Source organism: Calliphora vicina, chromosome 5, assembly GCF_958450345.1.
Source record: "Calliphora vicina chromosome 5, idCalVici1.1, whole genome shotgun sequence".
NCBI lineage: Eukaryota > Metazoa > Arthropoda > Insecta > Diptera > Calliphoridae > Calliphora > Calliphora vicina.
In genome coordinates this window covers 90,809,219-90,830,949 of record NC_088784.1, presented here as the reverse complement: position 1 = coordinate 90,830,949, position 21,731 = coordinate 90,809,219, and the positions used below count along the sequence as shown (strand labels likewise).

Genomic DNA, 21,731 nt, shown 5'->3' with positions numbered 1-21,731 from the left:
GAAGTGTTTATAAATTATATTTCCTGTTGGAATTTATTAAGAAAAACTCAAAGTAGTACAAGTATTTACACTAAAAATGTCTTGTAAAATCTATTAATCCGAAAACAGTTTGAAATGAAATAATGCATTTAGGTTTTTTTTGTTTTGTTTTTTGAAGCGTAAATATTTATATTTGAAAATCAATTATGACATCATCTTTTATTAACACGAACCAACAGAACCTTTTTCAAAAGAATCCAAAAAAAAAAAACACAACACAAAAAGGTAGAATTTGAAAGAAAATGCCAAAGAAGAAGCAACACTGTGGTAAAATGTGTCAACATATAACAGGTAGTTAGTTGGTGGTAGATGCCACAACAAAGATTTTTTGGTTAATATTTTTTTTATAAAGCCAGAGTTATCAAAGAAGTAATTAATTCAAATTTAACTATTATTTGTGTAAACTATACAAAAATCCAAATGAATTTAAGTAAATTTATTGACAAAGTTATCAATTCTTAATGGATGGTGCATCTTTTGAACGCGATTTTTGTTTTTAATAAGTTATATGTCATTTTGATGGTTCTATATCTGTCATTTATTCTCTCTTAGTTATTGAAAATTATAATGTAAACAACAAAGTTTTTTTGCTTCGAAAATGCAGAATTTTGTGCCAAGCGTCATATGCGGGAAGTTTTGCTTTACATCTTCAAGTGAATGTGGTCCATCGGTTTCAACGTGCTAGAGATGGCTTGTGCGGTTCTGAAGTGGTGATTTCGACACAAAAGACAAGAATTGGAGGTATTTCTCCATGAAAATGTTTGTAAAACTCAAGCAGCAAACGTTTGCGAGCAGCAGGATTCATCCAAAAGCAGGAAAATTGGATACCATACGAATTGAAGCCGAGAGACCTTTAAAGACGATTGTTTGAACGCTGTAAAAGAAAATAATTTTTGCACCGAATCATTACTTGTGATGAAAAATAGATCCATTACGATAATCGTAATCGTATGTGAAGTCCGGCCAACCAGACGAATCGACACCACAGCAAAATATCCATGGCGCTAAGGTAATGCCCTGTATTTGGTTAGGCCAAAAGGGTCATACCTATTATTAGCTGCTGAAATCTGACCAGACCATCACAGGTAACCTGTATCGAACGTAACTGATTCGTTTGAAGCGAGTTCGATCGATACAGAACGCTATTTCTGGGATACGCTTCACTTTGGAGCAGAGTATCCGATATTGGCTTGATTCGCTCTTGGCCTCAAAAGATGTGAAGCCCGGCCAATCAGCCGAATCGACACCAATGCCAAATATCCACGGCGCTAAGGTAATTCTCTCTATTTGGTGGGAGCAAAAGCGTCTATAATGAGCTCTCTAACCACACCATCACAGGGAACCTGTACCGCACACAATTGATTCGTTTGAAGGGGCATTGGCCGAAAAACGCCCCGACATGAAACTGTAATATTCCATCAAGACAACACTCGACCACATATTGCAATACATGTTAAAAACTATTTAGAATGAAGTAGCCATGCCCCATCTCTCTGGGATACGCTTCACTTTGGAACAGAGTATCCGATAGTGGCTTGATTCGTTCTTGGCCTCAAAAGATGAGCAGTTCTTTTGACTCGGAATCCACATGTAGCCAGAATAAATTTATATTGTACAAATGTTTCAAAATAAAAGCTAAAAATTTGAAAAAATCCCGCATTCCCAACTATTTAAAAATAATTATGTAAGGGGTCTTCCACTAGGGACTTCCACACTTTGACAGTTGGTAGCGGCCATATTGTTGAAGCTACATCCGTCGAATTGACTGTCATTTATTCAGTTTGTTTTGCCAAAGCACCATGGATGAATAAAGCGTTAAACAACACGTGCAAATCATAAAATTGTTTTATCAAAATGAGTGTTCTGTTTAAACGTTCCGCGAACTTCGCCCATTTTACGGCGAGTCCCATTTCCGAATGAATGGGTACGTCAACTAACAAAATTGTATAATTTGGGACGATACCAATCCACATGAGATCCAAGAGCATCCAATGCATCCGAAGAAATCTTTGTTTGGTGTGGATTTTGGGCCGGTGGCGTTATCGGTCCATATTACTTTGAGGACGATTTTGGCCAGGACATCACCAATTTCTTTTGGCCTGACCTGTTTTTAACAGGACGGCGCTATGTGATATACAGCTCTTGCCACCTTGGACATTCCGCAAAAGCAATTTGGGGGCATGGTCATCTAACCTGGCGGTGATGTGACTAGCCACCGCTAGTGCGATTGACTAGACTTTTGCTTGTAGGGTTTTCTTAAGTCCCAGGTCTATGCAAATAAGCCACAAACCACAGAGGCCCTTAAATTCTACCCAGCGCCAGAATCATGGAAAATAGGATATTACGTTTGCACATAATTATATTCCATACATAATGGCATCGATATTCTTTTCAAAGGAATAGGAGAAAGGACGGATACGTTCGGTACCCCTGAATTGATCTTGAACTCGTTTGATGAGATTACTAATATTTATGTTGTCAAATACAACGGTTATATTTGAATTCGATGCGAATCGAAGGCAAACACGAGGACGGGTCAATAAGTCTGTGACTTTTTGAATTTCCCGTCTCTCCTGTCTACAAGCATCTGTCAGTTGATTCTGTCAACATTTGAACAAGCTGCTTCATTTAGTTTGTGTTTGACAGCCATTGATAGCAGACTACCGGATGACATGAGGAGATAATGAAAAAAAGTGAATTTCATGACAGCCAGACTACCGGGTGACATGAGGATAAATTGGAAAAAAAGTGAATTTCGTGTGCTCATTAAGCATTATTTTTTGGGGAAAAAGACGAGCAATTAAATCAAAGTTAAAGCTAGGGTCACATGAGGAGCCGCAGAACAAAAGATACTTTTTCGAATTTTTTTACAAATCGATTTTTTTGTATTTTTATAATATTTGGTTTAAAATCTCCTAGAAAAAATCAGTTTCCACAAATTTTTAAATTTTTCAAATTACATATGGAAAATATTTGATGAAAAATACATAACCACTAAATATTATTACAAAATGTGCTGGCTCTAACTTTAGCCTTGGTTTCACTTGCTTCCACTTTCTTCTCATTTCACTCGATAGTCTGCATCAATGGCTGTCAAAGACAAACTAAATGACGCAGCTTGTTCAAATTTTTACAGGAGTCAACTGCTAGATGGCTGATACTGAAGAAATTGACTACAACGATGAAATCATCTCACAAACAAATACCTATTTAGATGACCTCGACAAATCTTATTTTTTGGAAGGAATAAATAAATTGAAGAAACTTTGGACAAAGTGTATAGAGCTCAAAGCAAAATGTATTGAGAAATCCTCCTGTTTATATGTGAGTCTGTGATATCTGATATGATTTTGAATGTTTTTTTATTTGTCTTTTTCTCTCTCTCTTATACAGTCGATTCATAGGATTCACGGTGAAATCTGCCAAATTTCCTAATAATTTTCATATTTATAATGTTGAGAGAAGAAATTATAAAGAATACAGTATGTTACCCTTTTAATTGCGACACTCCTTAAATTACTGGAAAATAGTTAAATCAAATACTAAAGTTGTATTTGAAATCTATGCGAATTTAGAGAGAATCCTTTAAAATTGTATAATTTATCAGCCCAATTATGAATAAAAAATTCCCCGGGAGTTTGTTCCACTTGAGTTTTTTCCCATTGAATTTGAGTAGGAAAAATAAGAAAAGGGAAAAAACTCCCGGAAAATTTTTATTCATAATTGGGCTGTATATAAAATATCTGAAAATATATATCACAGATTTCGAAACGATTTCTCTTTTGAGTTCTTTTTCTCAAAATGTTTCACTTGGTTTTGAAATTTATTCCTTCAAAACCTTTTAAAAAATTTTGAATTTTTTTCCACAAATTTCACACACTTCTTTTAACACTTTAACGGAAGAAAAAAGAGAAAAAAGGTTTAATTAGCGTTGAGTATTTATATTACATTTTAGGTTAAAATAACCAAAAAAAAATAATCATCACAGTTGTAAACGTTACGCTCGATTAAATACATTATAGGTTGTACATTTTTTTCATCACTGTTGGTCCCTTGCGTATTAAAGAAGTAAGAAATTGAAACAATGGTTTTAAATTTTGAGATTTTTTTTTGGTAACAATTTGGTTTGGCATTGTTAAGTGGATTTGTTGGTTTTAAGATTTTTTTTGGGTTGCTGTTGGTTTGTCTTGTTGTAACACTTTAAAGGCCCAATGTTTATGGACAATAACAAAAAAAATATAAGTAAATATTTGTGGGTGATTGGTTTTTTTTTCAATATTTGCTGGCCGGTTGGCTGACTTTATGGAATTTTGGAAGATGATGCCGTAAAGATACAGAAATTAACGCCAACCTTAAGATACATGTTAGTTGAAAGTTGTTTTTATAGTAGGTATATTTATTGTGTTGTATTTTTTTAATTTACTTGTTGTTTATTTATTTTTTTTCTTGTTTGTTTAAATATTGAAATGGTTTAACTAAATGCGCATGTGCAGCAGCATGGCTGGCTGGGCGAACTAAAATCAATTGTAAAATTCCATGCCGTCATATAAAATCTATAATAATTTAATTCATAATTATATTTGCATTAATATTTTTAGCCAAGTTGTTTTTTTTTATTTATTTCATTTCTTGTTTATGTTTTCTAAATATTTATTTAGGTTTTGTTTTTAATTTTTAATTATTAGCATTTATTTATTATTTGTTAAAAAAATTTCAATTACTTTTTGTAAAACTCTTTTAAAAACGTATTTGCTTATTTTATTTTTTTGTTTAATTTTTAAAATACTTTTTTTTATTGAAGACTTATTAAACGTTTTTATTTTCTGTTATATATTTTTTATTAATTTTTTTTTAATATTTTTTATATTTTATATTTAATTCGCTTCGCGATGTTTTCTTCTTCAGATGCTTTAAAGGACTAGTGATTTTCACAATAAGCAAAAGTATTTGAAGTCTTTTTCACAGTACGTGTCGTATTTCTCATTTTAATTTTTTGTATTTTCAATTCTCGCTCATATATCGTTTATCGGAGATACATAAACATGTACGTCAGTGTAGGCAGGCATGAGTAGTGTGTGGTACTTTTTTTGTAAGCATAGCATTTTTTTTTTGAAGAAGAAAAAGTACCTAATTCTCTATTAGTTAGTTTGAAACATTTAGTGGCATTTTCTGTATGTGTAGTTACAAGTGTTTTCAGACAATATAACTTTAGGTTAAGAAATAACCAGACATCGTGAAAATGTTTTTGTTTAAATTCAATATGCACTTTCCAAAAAATTTCAAAATATTTGATGGTTCATCGTCACACTGTTTCCAAAGCCATTAATCAGTATAAGGAAGACTTAAAAATTGAAAGAAAACCTGGCTCAAGAAGAAAAAAAGGTCCAACAGATATTGGTAAGGCAAAGAATTCAAACAACTCTTTTGAAGAGCACCAAGACTTCTATGAGAAAAGCAGCTCGTAAAGATAAATGATCTAATTTTCTGTAAACAGTGCGAAAGCTAATGCTGGCTTTCATAGAACAGCACAGAGTGCCTTCAGATTTCTGGCCCGATTTGGCATCATGCCATTATGGGAAAAAGGCCCTTGAGTGGTATTCAAACAATTATGTATATTTTATATATTGGGCTTCAAATTTATCCAACTGTCCAGATCTTCGGCCTTTGGAAAGATATTGGGCTCTTGAAAAAAAAAAAAATAATTAAAGAACACAGGAAAGGTATCCCAGGACATGTCCGATTTTAAGCGTAAGTGGACCACCTCGTCCAAAAAGGTAACGGAAGCAACTATAAAATCTTTAATGAGAGGATTTCCGTTAAAAGATTTTAATGTTTAATGAATTTTTACAATATTTTAATAAATTTTTATATTTTTAAGAATTTTTATACTGAAAGGTTTAAGTTTTATTTCATTCTTTGAACAAAGATTTATATGTTTAAAATCAAAACAATTGCATTTTTACTTTAATTAAAAATAATAAAAAAAAACCCATTCCATGTTTTTTATGGAATGGGGTGGTTAGTTTATTAACCACAAGTAACACTGAATTCGATAAACAATAAACTCTCTGTGTGAAAGTATCTTGGAAAAACTGCGGTTTACAATATTTTCAAATTAATGTATTAACCTAAACAGAGTACGGCAAAGAAAAAAACAGAAACGATGAATTCAATAAATTAAACTATATTTTAAAGATTATAGAAAAGGTGGTCAGAAAAGTGACTACTAAACCGCAAAGAGTTAACTTAAAAAGTTATCTTTAAAAAGTATCCATTATTATGGTAGTGACAAAACAATGGAAACTTAGGTTTTATTGAGACTCATTATTTTGTTGGATATCCCTTGTTTTTTATTACTGCTTCACAGCGATGAACCAATTTGCAATATTTTGCCATTCCCTTCTAATCGCATCTGTTAAAGCTATAATTTGGAGTACTTATTCTGTGATCTATAATTTTCTGTGGTTTTTCTATTGGATTCAGGCCACTTTGGGTTATAACCACTTGGTTACAACCGCAGAGGTGTGTTTGGGATCATAGTCATGCTGGAATCTACAAACTAGGCACATAATTTCCTCAGCATATGGATACATAACATCGTTTAAAATGGATCTGTATCTGATTACGGGCATAGTATATTTTATGATATATAATATTGCCACCAACAAATTCGATTGTCTCATTTGTGTAATCGTGATCCAGTCTCTTTCTCTTCGGCCGTCTTGTTCTCTCATCACTGCCTCTTAAATTATATCTGGATACATGCAAAAAGAGAACAGTATTCTATTTTTATCTATCCTCAACCAGTTTAAATGTACTTTGGCGAATTGTATACGAGCGGCTAAGTTTTTTTAGAAATAAGAATTTTTTTGAGGCGAGATAGCTACCGAAATCATCCTAATTTCCCCTGAAGCTAATAGTTCGAAAACTAATTTCCAATTTTAGATAACACTACGATAGAAATTAACATTTTTGAAGAGAACTTTTCGTGCAAAACTTAATTTTAATATAATTTTGCTACGCTGAACACAAATCAGTCCAACAAGTTTTAACTAAAAGCCTATGTTTTTGATTTACCTCAAGAACGTAGAATATTTTAAAAAATGTTTATGGATAGATATCACAACGATACAAATTTAAAATGTTTGAAAAAGACTCCTCGTGCAATACTTCTTTTTTTTGCGTTTTGCTACGCTGAACGCAACATTTTTCAGATTTCGAGATATTTTCACTTTAAGTTTCCATGAAAAACCTATTTTTTTTTTGAGCTTTACCTCAAGACCATTTTTATACATAGTTTTTTTTATAAACAGTTTTTATACGTACCTAAAATAAAACCATTAACATTTAAACCATTAACCATTAATAAAACCAAAAACACGGAAATATCTCGAAAACTAATATTACGAATAGTAAATATGTTTTCCACGATGATCCTTTTTTGGCTGTCGAGTAGAGGAGTAATTTTTCGGAATTTCTTGCTATTAAACCAGGCGCGGATCCAGAGAGATGCAAAAAAAAAATTCACCCCAAAACCGAAAAGTTTTTATATAAAACAAGTAAGAATGATATATTCGGCTGTGCCGAATCTTATATAACCTTCCCCAATTTTTCTTCAAAATAAAAATATTAAATATTTTTAAGTAAACAAAATAATTTTTTTTCCAAAGTTGTTTTTTTCATTTTTTGGAACAATAATTTTTTCGAATTGTTTTTTTTTTAAATTTAAATTTTTTTTTTTAATATTTAGCAAAAAAAAAACTTTTGGTGAAAAAAAAAATTCGGGTTAAAAAATATTTTTCCGATTTTGACCCATTGTAGGTCCAACTTACGGTGTATATAACCGTTGCAAAGGTCTTTGAAATATCTATCATTAGATATCCATATTGTCTATATTAATGTCTTAGTAATCCACATATAGGTCAAAAATCAAGTTTGTCCATGTTTTTTCCTTATATCTCGGCCATTTGTGGACCGATTTTAAATAGCAACCGAGCCGGAAGAATTCCGGAGATATTGATGTATGAATCGTAAGTTATTTGGGGACAGACGGACATGGCTTAATATACACCGCTATCTATAAGGAACCAGAATATATATACTTTATAGGGTCAGACAATTATATTGTGGAAATTACAAACGGAATGACAAACTTATATATACCCTTCTCACGAAGGTGAAGGGTATAAAAATGAAAAAAAGAAAAATTTTAAATAAATTTTACTTTATTTACAACCGTGGCTGTATTAAACTATCATGGAGTAGTTTCACGAGTTCTTCCACCCAAATGTTGTCCTCTCAGTCCTCTCAATCGAAATTTGTTTCATAATTTCTTAGGCCCTAATTTTGTAAATCACGTCACCAAAGTGCTATTTATATGGAAAGCAAAAACAAAATTTCAAAAATTTTAAAAATTTGTTTAAAATCAACGCTTGAATTTTGGTGCGTTTGTTCTGTTAAGAATTTGTATATAAAACAAAAACAAATTTTTAAAATTTTTGAAATTTTGTTTTTGCTTTCCATATAATACCACTTTTTGTGACGTGATTTACAAAATTAGGGCCTTAATCTTCTGATTTATGAATAGAATTTTTATAACAGATATTGTTTTTCTGCCATCCAGCATTAAAATCGTTGAATATTTTTTATTATCAAATAGCTTTATTTATAATTTTCTTGCACATTATTTTTGTTATAGTCTTCTTTCTTGTGGAAGTGAAAAAGTTTCCATTGTTTTGACAATGCTAAGAACCACATTCTGTAAATGTATTTTAAACTTAAAATGCTTAAAAACTTTAAAATTTACTATATTTTAATATAAAACCTAGTAAATATGAATTTAATATACGTTTTCAAAAAAGTTTCCATTGTATTATCGCTCGCTGCTTGACCGCCTGTACTCAAATTGTTAATTTAGAATTAGTATGTTAATGCAAGCAGCTATCCATTTTGACCCGCGTAAGTTTTGAAAATCCCTCCATTTTTCATGTAAGTATTTTAAAATTTGTGCCGCATTTTTGAAAAATAATACTGTAGTTGTGACAACGAATCATTTAAATAAAATATTAATTTTATTATAATTTTTAATTATATTTTTAATAAAACATATAAAAATGTCAGCCAATTAAATTTTTTTTTAAAATTTCCTACAACTGCTAAATTGTTTTCTAACATTTCTAACGTTAAACCTAACACAAAAATACTAAATAAGGAGTGAGATCGAAAAATTCTTAACATACATATATGTTTATAAAAAAGAAACCACTAAACTTACAGCTTTAATTTTTTTTTTATTTGATTGAAATTATTATTACAATTTACAAAAAAAATTATTTTTATAGTTTTAATCACTAGTGATGAAATTTTGAACCTTTTTCGGAAACCCTTCCATTAACGTTTTTATAGTGCTTTCTGTCACTTTGCTCGAACATGTAGTCCATCTCCGTTTAAAATCTACCACACTTTTGGACACCTTTTTTGTACTCTTCAATTCTCTTTTAACAAGAGCCCAATATCTCTCCACTGGCCTTAGCTCCGGGCAGTTTGGAGGATTTGCCTCTCTTGGTACAAATACCACATTATTGTTCTTGTACCACTCAAGGGCTTGTTTGCCATAGTGACAGGATGCCAAGTCAGGCCAAAAATAAGTGGACACATTATGAAGTCTTATGAATGGAAGCAGCCTTTTTTGTAAACATTCCTTGATGTAAATTTCGGTATTTATAGAGCCCGTTGTAACAAATGAGTGGCTTCTTTTGCCGCAACTGCATATTGCTTGCCATACCAAGAACTTTCTGGGAAATTTTGTCTGCTTTTGGGTCCTAAACTTTTCTTCAACATTCCCTCGAGCATCAGCAACATAAAATTTTTGACCTGGAAGTTGCGAAAAATCTGCCAGAACATACGTTTCGTCATCCATTATGCAGCAAGAATATTTTTTTATAAAACTTGACTTCAATTTCCGTGCTCTGTTTTTGGCCTCTAAATTTTTAGTAGCGTTCCTGTCAGGAACTTTTTGAGCCTTGTATGTTTTTAAACCTGCATTAGCTTTAACTTTTCGTACCAAATAGTCCGAGCACTGAGCTAACCGGGCTGCTTTCCTACCGGATGTGTTGGGAGCTCTTTTGAAAATGCGTTCTATTTTTTTGGCTTTAGAAACATCATGTGGACCATTCCTTCTACCTGAACCAGGTTTTCTATCAACTGACAAGTTCTCCCGGTACTGTTTAATAACATTGGAAACAGTTTGACGGCAGACCTTTGTATGCTTGGCCAACTTTTTGTAAGACCAAGTTGGGTTTTGTTGAAAATATTTAATAATTTCAGTACGCACTTTTTTCTGGTCACTCATTTTAATCAGATTAACAAAAAAATTAATATAATTGACATTACACATAATAACTGACATGTTTTTCAAAGGTAACTTGATCAAAAAAAAATTCAAATAATACTTGGGTTAAAAAATGTAATGAAAAACGTGTGTTAAGAATTTTTCGATCTCACTCCTTAGTACCAATTTAAACTAAAAAGTACCCTTAAACATCTCTAATATTAAAATCAGACTATTGTTCACTGTTAAATGTTCTCTGGCAACATGTTGCCAAAGTAACAAACAATCTTTTGGTTATTGTACTCAAAAGTTAGATCATGTTGTTGGTGTTTTAATAATGCATCCTATAGATAGATATGTATATCTACAAATGATTGTAAACATTTAACATGTTTTTAGAAAATGTTTCTATAAGATACTTTCTATTTGTGCTCTCTTTCTGTGACTAAGTATTTGTAAATGTGTTTGTGGGCTGTAGGTTGGTCAATTTATTTGTTTGTTTGTAGATTCTTGTGGTTTTGTGCTACAAAACTGCAAAAACAAAAACAAATATTAAATCAAATGTTTTTGTTGTTTTTGTTTTGCCAGAAATGCACTTATTTTCATTCCCTTTCTCTTACATTAACAATCTCTTGCCGAGTAATTTTGCTGTAATTCTCTTTTACCACTTACTACGAATATTGTGAGAGTGTGTATGTGTTGTTTTTCTTTTTGTTTATTTTGTTTGTACCTCTCATGATCAGACACACTTGTTGGCAGCCACTTGTTGAATATTATTATTATTTTATATCTTTTTTTTTTTTGTTATTGTTTCTTTTTCACATATTTTCAGTCTATTTACACAATTTGCCGGTTATTCTGGGATGCCAATTAATTATGTGTGAGTAATAGGAAAATTTAAAGGGAAAATGTTTCAGGCGGGTGGAAAAATACGTTATTTATCTGTTTGAAATGTTTAATATCGTTTGGTTTGTTACATCGCAAAGGGGAGAGTGCAATAAAAATTGTATCATCAAATATCTATTTCGCTCAAAATGTTAATAGGAACGATTTGTAAAAATGTGATTTCAATGGTCCTTCCAATTCTTCAAAAAAAAAAGTATCTCAGCTGTTATCAGTAGTCCTTAAAAACAATTGTTATCATAAGGAATACTTAAAAGGAACTTTAATTGAATTCAAATACAAACAATCTACAAAATTGACATTCCTTAATACGATACATTCCATAAAACAGCTGAAGTGGAATTTTTTATCAGTGGAATTGTTTAAACAAAAAATCTTATATATGTAAATCACTTCTTATTTCAAAAAGTAGGAAAAATTATTGTCTTTAGAATGAATAAAATTATTTTCTATTTAGAATTAAATATTATTCGATCAATAATTGTCGATTAATCGAATAAATTTATTTTCAAGTTAAAATTATTGACTTAAAAATGTGGGATTTACAATAGATGGCGTACTCTTGAATGCGAATTTTGTTTTTATTAACTTTTATGTCATTTTGAAGGGAACATATCTGTAATTTATTCTCACTTAGTTATTGAAAATGTCGAATTTTGTAACAAAGCGTTATAGCCGGGAAGTTTTGCATTACCTTTTTAATTTGAAAAAAGTGCCGCTAAAGCAAAACGATTGCTCACCGAAGCTTATGGTGAATGTATTTTATCGGTTTCAAAGTGCGAGAGATGGTTTGTACGGTTCAAAAACTGTGATTTTGACACGGAAGTTTGAAGACCAAGAATTTGAGGCATTACTCGATGAAAATTGTTGTCAAACTCAGCAAGAGCTTGCAAAATCATTGGGAGCTACTGAATTTAAAACGTTTGCAGGGATACCTTGAAACTCGATTTTGCATGAAATCATTTTTGCACCGAACCATTACTTATGATGAAAAATGGATCAATTATGATAACCAGAAGCGTGAGAGATCGTACGTGAAGCCCAACCAACCAGCAGAATCGACACCAATGCCAAATATCCATGGATAAATTTGGAAAAAAAATTTTTTTCGAATTGTTTTTAATTTTTTTTTCAATTTTAAAAAAAATTTTAAATTTTAAATTTTTTTTTTTTAGTTTTTTCAAAAAAAAAAATTTTTGCTGAAAAAAAAAATTCGGTTTAAAAAATATTTTTTCCGATTTTGACCCATTGTAGGTCCAACTTACGGTGTATATAACCGTTGCAAAGGTCTTTGAAATATCTATCATTAGATATCCATAGTGTATATATTAATGACTTAGTAATCCAGATATAGGTAAAAAATAGGTCAAAAATCGAGGTTGTCCTGGTTTTTTCCTTATATCTCAGCCATTTGTGGACCGATTTTCTCGATTTTTAATAGCAACCGAGCCGGAAGAATTCCGGAGATATTGATGTATGAATCGTGTATGTAAATTATTTTGGGGCTTCGGAAATTTGATTTCAACAGACAGACAGACGGACATGGCTTAATCGCCTCCGTTATCTATAAGGATCCAGAATATATATACTTTATAGGGTCGCAAAATTATATTGTGGAAATTACAAACGGTGAAGGGTATAAAAATCGAGTAAAGAAATATTTTGCCCGAGGTCCTATTTACTATAGCTTATATTGGTCGTTGCAAAGGACTTTGAAATATCTGTCGTTAGATATCCAATTGTCTATATTAATACTTAGTAAAAATAGGCCAAGAATCGATGTTGTCCTGGTTTTACCTTATATCTCAGCCATTTGTGGCTCGATTTTCTCGATTTTAAATAGCAACCGAACCGAATATACAGCGTATATATTGATATATGAATCAAGTATGTAAGTTATTTAGGGACTAGGGAAAGTTGATTTCAATACACAGACGGACATATGGTGAGACGGAAATGGTTATATCGACACTGCTATTTATAACAATCCAGAATATATGTAATTTGTGGCGTCGCAAATGAAAAATGTAGAAATTATAAATGGAATGACGAACTCATATATACCCTTGCCCAGGCGCGGATCCAGGTCAAACATTTAGGGGGAGAAAAATCAATATTATTTTAAATTTTTTTCAAAAAAGGTCTTCATATTATTTCTCTTATACAAACAAAATTTCATCGGAAATACATGCATTATCCAAAATTGAAGAACAATTTCAGATTTATCTAAATATTTCTAAAAGTTCTATAGTGAATGGATCAATCTACTATTCCATGATTTGGTTACCATTATCTTACGAATATTTGGTTGTAGTAGACTTCATAATACTATGACAAATTTAATCACTGAAATCCATTGACCTAATCGATCTAATCTCTAATGTTCATTTTTATTCTCTTGATAGTGCCACAGAGAAAACAGATTCGTGGTAGCAACCGAATTTATAGCCAATTTTACAGTTATGGGTGTATAACCAACAAAAGAGCCAACAAAACTTTAGTTGCATCAACCAAAATTCTTTATTATCAACTGACATTTTGTTATTATAACCGAAAAATTCTATATGTGGCACCGAATCATTCGATTGCTACCACAAATTAGTTTTCTCTGTGTTTCATAGTTATAAAATCATAAATTTTGAATCCAAATTTGAATTTTCAATATGCCAATTCATGTTTTGTTCTGAAAACTAGTTTTCATTTGAACTTTAGTTTTCATGGAAGTGTTTATTAATACCAACTAAAACCAAATATGGCACGAAATTGTTTTTGTTTCTTACTTTTTGCTCCACATTATAACGAAAACGTCATACAATTTTTTATTTATTTATTAATTTTAATTAATGTAAATTATTCAATATTTGTGTACTTTACACAGATGTAGTTTATTTGTGCAAATAATTGATTTTAATGATCGATAATAGTAACAGGGTGAATATGAAGATAGTGTACAAAAAAATCCTACTTCTTAAAAAGAAAAAGTACAATGTTATAACCATAGAGAAATACACTTAGATAGGAAACTCTGTCAAAAACCTAAGAGGTGAGAATGTATTAGTTAAAAAATAACTATGTGAAAACCAAAGCATCTCCAGTATGTGAGATTATTTGGAGTAATTTTTTTGATTTGATTTTTTTCTAGTTTCCCCTCTATGTGTATTTCTCTATGGTTAGAATGCTAAGGAAGTAAAAATAACATATAAATCTGTATTTAAAAAAAATTACTATGAATTTCAATGTATATCTAATTTTTGATTACCCTATAAAATGTATTACAAAGTATAAATAAATATTGAATGAAAAACCATTACAAAAACCCACGTCATAAACTATTTAATAATGGATATCTTAATAAGTATGGAAACTATTTAATATAAAAAATAAATACAGTTCCAAGAACTTAACTGCTATAATCAAAGACGACGGCATTCCTTTGAAACTAAAACATTTATTACGAAATCTTAAATCAGTAATAAATCCTTAAATATTCTTAATCTTTGATATAGATTGTTTCTTAAAAAAATTGTGAAATGAATCACAAGAATTTATGACTTATTGAGCACATTTAATTGCTGCATGTTTTAACAATACAATTCACTTTTCTAAGGGATTTCCAATAAGAGAAAATTATTATACCCTTCACCTTCGTGAGAAGGTTATATATAAGTCTGTCATTCCGTTTGTAATTTTCACAAAATAATTTTCTGACACTATAAAGTATATTCTAATAGCGGAAATAGCGGAGTCGATTAAGCCATGTCCGTCTGTCTTTCCGACTGTCTGTCTGTTGAAATCAACTTTCATACATCATTCATACATCAATATCTCCCAAATTCGTCTGTCTCGGTTGCTATTTAAAATCGAGAAAATCGGTTAACAAATGGCTGAGATATATGGAAAAAAACAGTACAACCTCGATTTTTGACCTATATCTGGATTACTAAGTCTTTAATATAGACAATATGGATATTTCAAAGACCAACGTATATAAGACCATAGTTGGATCTATAATGGGCCTAAATCGGTAAAAATATTTTTTAACTCGATTTTTTTTTACCAAAATTTTTTTTTCGCTAATATTAAAAAAAAATCGAAAAAACAAAAAAAAATTATTAAAATTTAAAAAAAAAAAATTTGAAATTTGAAAAAAAAAATCGAAAATTTTTTTTCAAAAAATGAAAAAAACAACAACAAACTAATTTTAAATTTAAAAAATTATAAAATTTAAAAAAAACTTTTAAATTTAAAAAATTTAAAAAAAATTCGTAAATTTTTTTTTTCAAAAAATTAAAAAAATAATTTTTGTTTACCTAAAAATATTTAAAATTTTTATTTTGAAGTATAATTTGGTGAAGGGTATATAAGATTCGCCACAGCCGCATATAGCTCTCTTACTTGTTTGTAAATAAATTTATTTATGGCCACATAAAACTATAATTAAAAACTATAATAATAATAATTATAAATGTACGAATGTATTAACTGGTTACTGTTCTTTGAGCTATAATTATAGTAGTTTAAATGGAAACGTATTATGTAAGGAGTGCCTCCATAAAAAGTTTACACAACTTTGTTTTAACTCTTTGCGGTTTGATGGTCACTTTTCTAACCACCTTTTGTCATCTATTGGCATTTTGCTAAACAATTAAATTTTTTGATGTCATGGTTTATGTGGTCACTTTTCTAACCACCTTTTCTAGAGTCATTAAAACATTTTTATTGACATCTATTGGCATTTTGCTAAAGAATTAAATTTTTTGAAATCATGGTTTATGTTTTTTTTGGCAAAACTTTGCAGTCAGGTTGCTCTGGTTAGCTTAATATGTTAATTTAAAAATATTGTAAACCGTTGTTTTTCTAAGGGGTTTTCCCGGATTCAATAAAAAAGCTCATAGTGTTTATTGTTCATCGAAGTCAGTGTTACTTTATTATTTAATGTTTGTTTGGTTGTCTTGAGCTAACAAAGTAATATTTTATACTTTACACTTTGATAAATAACGTAAGTAATAGAGTGGTTAGAGTACTAACCACCTCTGATTAGATTAATATATTAATTTGAATATATTGCAAATCGCAGGGAGCTATCCCGAATTCAATGAAAAAAAGCTCAGGATGTTTATTGTTCATCGAATTCAGTGTTACTTTGTTATTTAATGTTTGTTTGGTTGTACTCTTTGATAAATAACATAAGTAATAGAGTGGTTAGATTACTAACCACCGTGACTGAAATAGGTTTTTATATAATGTGTTTCTCTACATAATTTTATGTTATTTTGTAAGTGAATATAAAGAAGATATTTTGTTGGAAGGTACCTATACCTTCGGATGGACAAAGAAGAGAATTATGAGAATCAAATCAAATCTGAGGTGCTCGGTGATATGCATACCTTTCGAGCTGCAGTCAAAATTTGATGGTGATTTTGATTCGTTTTTGATACGATTTTGATTTAAATAGAGAATAATCTCTTTATAGGTTGTTATAATGAAACATTTTTAATTACAATGTTCTTAACCATCTAACCCGTAAACTTTAAGAAGCTAAAAAAAAGTTGTCGAATAATTTTTTTAGGGTAATAATAAATTCAGAACAGCCATTAGAAACTAATTTGCAAATTAAGTTTAGGAACCAGGTGCAAAAAGGTGAAGATTTTGCCTCCGGTCATTGTTGCCAGTTTAGGTGTAAAAAAACAATAATTATGATACGATTTTATTGACAAAACTAATGAAAAAGAACTAATAACAAATATTTCGAATAAATCGGGCGACTAAAAGTTAGTAAAACTTTGATTTAAAAAAAATTAAAAAAAGACACACAAAATTTCACGTGATAAAATTATGACATCACTCACAAAACAGCTGACGGAACAAAAACTAAAAGTCAGAATGCATTACGACCTTCGAGGGAAATGTTAACAAATCTGTAACTAAAGTCACAGTTAGATTTAGAAAAAAAATTATAATTATTTTTTGAGATAATTGGTGTTTTGTAATGCATGCGTTGAGGCCTTGATAGGGTTAAATTTAAATTTTCTAAGAATTTATATTACGTTTCAATAATCCAATATATTCAAAAGTATTTTGAAATTAAACTTTGTGAGCTTCAAAATTTTTTGTGACTCACTCCATAACAAATTAATGTGCGCAAATAAAAGTTATTTTTAACAGGGGAAAAAATAGTAATAATAATATAGATATATTAAAAACAAACTTTATCTTAATACACGTGAAGTAAATAACTCGAAAATAATCTAAAGCACAAGTTATTAGAGGCGAAAGTTATAGATTTACTAATCATACAATTAAAATAACACCTACAGGTTCTGTCAACGAAACGATCACTTTAAAGAACCGATTAACTTCTAAAAGAACAGATTAGCATAAAAACGAAATTAAAGGCGAATGAAAGAAATAAAAAAATAGAAAATTCATTTATTGAAATCACATTTATTTTAAATGTTTGATAGTTAGTAATTATTGCAATTTGCTTTTGCCATCTAACTCAGATTTTACGCCCTAAATTTTATGACTTATTACGTTTATTCATTTCCAGAGATTAGCAATCATGCTTAGTTTATAAAACGAATAATATTATTTAATAATAAACTACATTGCAGTACATATATTCATAAATAAATGTATGAATGAATGAATGAACGAATGATTAAATATGTATAATTGTCGCATGTATAATAATATTCATTTCTAATGATTTGCATATTTCAAAAATAACTGCTGCATGCGTAATGATAAAGAATTGATATTATAAATGTATAATAAAACGAGTATGTATGCAAATATCAACAAGATTACAATATAAATAATAAATAGAACTAGTTCAGTGAATTTCAAGAATATTTAGTTTTCAATTTTAAAACTATTCCAAACACTCGTCAATAAACATTTTTACAAGCAAGCATGTGCATCAAATTGAATACTAATTTGATAGTTGTATAGCATTGTTAGTTATTGAAACTCATTACAAAAAACTATGTCGAACTAATAAATAACTAATAAATACAAAGTTTTTTGTTATTTTTGTAGTTATTACAAACATAGCGGAAAATATGTCGCGTGCTAAATCATATTACAAAATATTTCCAGATGACAACTATCAACAGAGAGCCACATTGTTCTACTTTAGTTTTAAAGAAAATCGCATTAAATTCTCAGATAAGATGGAATCGAAAACTATAAGATGGAATCGAAAACGAGTTCTCTTTTATGTAGCGTTCTAGATCCCATGTTTATTGCTAATATATTGGAAACAATAAAACGACAAAACCTACATTTTCCACTAAACATTGTGCTATTAAAAAGCTAGCGAAAAATTAAGATTTCGTTAATTTTTTACACTTCAAAGACTGAAAAATGTCGCGTTCGAAACGAGTTGTATTTTATGTAACATTCTAGATCCCATATTTATTGCTAATATATTGGAAACAATAAAACGACAGAACCTACATCTTGCGTTAAACATTCTGCTATTAAAAAGGTAGCAAAAAATGGAAACACAAATACAAAATTTAAGATCTCATTATTTTTTCCACTTCAAAGGCTTATTAATGTCGCGTTCGGGGCCGTGAAAACGCCCATATGCGAAGTATGACAATTATCAACAGAAAGCCACATTATTTTACTTTAGTTATAAAGAAAATCGCTTTAAAAAATGATGTTCCAATGCTGCTAGATGCAGTCGAAAACGAGTTCTATTATATGTAGCGTTCTGGATCACATGTTTATTGCCAATCTATTGGAAACATTAAAAGGACAAACCCCACATTTTGCACTAAACATTGTGTTATTCAAAGACTTACGAATGTCGCTTTCGGGGCCGTGAAAATGCCCATGTGCGAAGTATGACAAATATCAACAGAAAGCCACATTATTTTACTTTAGTTATAAAGAAAATCGCTTTAAAAAATAATGTTCCAATATGCAGATAACTGCATGCTGCTAGATGCAGTCGAAAACGAGTTTTAATTTATGTAGAGTTCCGGATCTCATGTTTATTGCTATTATATTGGAAACAATAAAACGACAAATCCTACATTTTGCACTAAACATTTCGCTATGCGAAAAATGGGAAAAGAAAACAAATTTTTAAGACGTCGTTATTTTGTTTATCACTTCAAAGACTAACAAATGTCGCGTTCGGGGCCGTGAAAATGCTCATATGCCAAGTATGACAACTATCAATAGAAAACGACATTGTTATACATTAAAATAAACTGAACATTGTGCCATTAAAAAGCAAGTGAAAAATTCAGATTTCGTTATTTTTCCACTTCAAAAACTTTACGAATGTCGCGTTCGGGACTGTGGAAATGCACATATACAACAGAAAGCTACATTATTATACTTTAGTTTAAAAGAAAAGCGTTTCTAAAAATGATGTTCCAATTCGTGCAGTCGAAAACGAGTTATATTTTATGTAGCGTTCGGGATTACATGTTTATTGCTAATACATGGCAAACAAAAAAATCTATATTTTGCACTAAACATTGTGCTATTAAAAAGCTGGCGAAAAATTCAAATTTCGTTATTATTTTACACTTCAAAGACTTACGAATGTCGCGTTCGGGACCGTGAAAAGGCCATATGCAAAGTAGTCGCTTACTATTTTCCTCACGCATTCATTCTCTCTCTATCACACTCTCTTGCATTCACTACATTCTCTTGAATTGGTTTTTTAAATAAAATATTCTAATTTATTGTATTTAATTCTCAGTGTTTTGTTTAGTTTTCCTTTTTTCTAAAATATTAAAACCTATTGTTATAAATCTCAATGCAATAAATTTATTTTCAGATTTGTTTTCATTTTCACTATTTCTTTTTTTTTTTTGTGGCTTTGTTGTGTTGTCGTCACAAAGTCTACAAAATGTCTGTGTTGTAAATTGTTTAAATAATCATTATCTACTTAGCATTTTACCTCTTGTTAGCCTGTCAGTCCGCCTATCAGTCGCAGCTCGTTAATATGACGTTGCTGATGATGCCACAATACATAATTTTTTTTATTTATTTTTTTTGTGAAATAATGCTCGCATTATGATAAAGTTCTCCCATACAATTGTGTGTAATAATGTTGGAAGAGAATTTTTTATGATCCCTATGTATTACACGCACGTTTGTTGGCGGCTGATATAAAACGTTTAGAATCGGAAACGGAAATTATGAGTACTATACTTACAATTACTAGAATATCAGATAATTTGTGGATAATTTAGGAAAAAATAGCATTTCATACTTAAATGGTTGTTGGTGCTGATCAAATGTTTAGAAACACAGAGAAAAATTCAAATTCAAAAGATCATGTTTAAAAAGCTTTCGATTCAGTATCTGTCGCACAAATCATCAAGGCTGATTTTGAAAATTTGTTAAGTCGGATCCAATATTGACAACGGACATATATTTTATCCCATATCTGGATTATATACCCTTCACCAAATTATACTTAACAAGTAAGAGTGCTATATTCGGCTGTGCCGAATCTTATATACCCTTCACCAAATTATACCTTAAAATTTTAAATATTTTTAGGTAAACAAAATTTAATTTTTTGGAAAAAAAAATTTTTTCGATTATTTTAAATTTAAAAATTTTTTTTTTTTAATTTAAAATTTTTTTTTTAAATTTAAAATTTTTTTTTTTAAATTTTAAAAAATTTTTTTTTTTGCCTTTTAAATTTTTTTTTTTTGAAAAAAAAAATTCGGGTTAAAATTTTTTTTTTTTCCGATTTTGACCCATTGTAGGTCCAACTTACTATGGTCTTATATACGTCGTTGCAAATGTCTTTGAAATATCTATCATTAGATATCCATATTGTCTATATTAATGTCTTAGTAATCCAGATATAGGTAAAAAATCGAAGTTGTCTTGGTTTTTTCCTCATATCTCAGCCATTTGTGGACCGATTTTGCTGATTTTAAATAGCAAAATTCTCGAAAGCATGTCTGACAGAATTATTGAAGATTTGGATCCCGAAGATATCTGGGGTCTTCAGAAAATTGATTTCAACAGACAGACAGATGGACAGACAGACAGACGGACATGGCTTATTCAACTCCTCTATCTATAAGGATCCAGAATACTTTATAGGGTCGGAAATGAAAAATATAGAAATTACAAACGGAATGACAAACTTATATATACCCTTCTCACGAAGGTGAAGGGTATAAAAATCAACAAAAGGAAAGATCAATTGAGGCAATGAATGCAAAAATGGTGTAACTCCAAACTATTTATTTACATCACTTTTGCTACATTACTTTGTTATATTATGCTCTGTGCAAAAACGATTTTTTCAGTTCCATCTGCTTTTGAATACCAAAAGGTGGCTTACTCCAGTTTTGTATTGATATTGGCAACCAAAAAAATTGTGGGTTACGCCATTTTTGCACTGATGGCCGCAATTTCATTGTTGAATACAATTAAATTTTAAATATCAAGAAAAGCTTAGACT

The 21,731-nt window shown here is 30.1% G+C and overlaps 1 protein-coding gene across 2 annotated transcripts in view; it reads right to left on the bottom strand.

Moving 5' to 3' along the window:
- The window catches only part of ITP (ion transport peptide), a 101,412-nt gene that overhangs the window by 53,029 nt on the left and 26,652 nt on the right, over window positions 1–21,731 (bottom strand). The window lies entirely within an intron of this gene.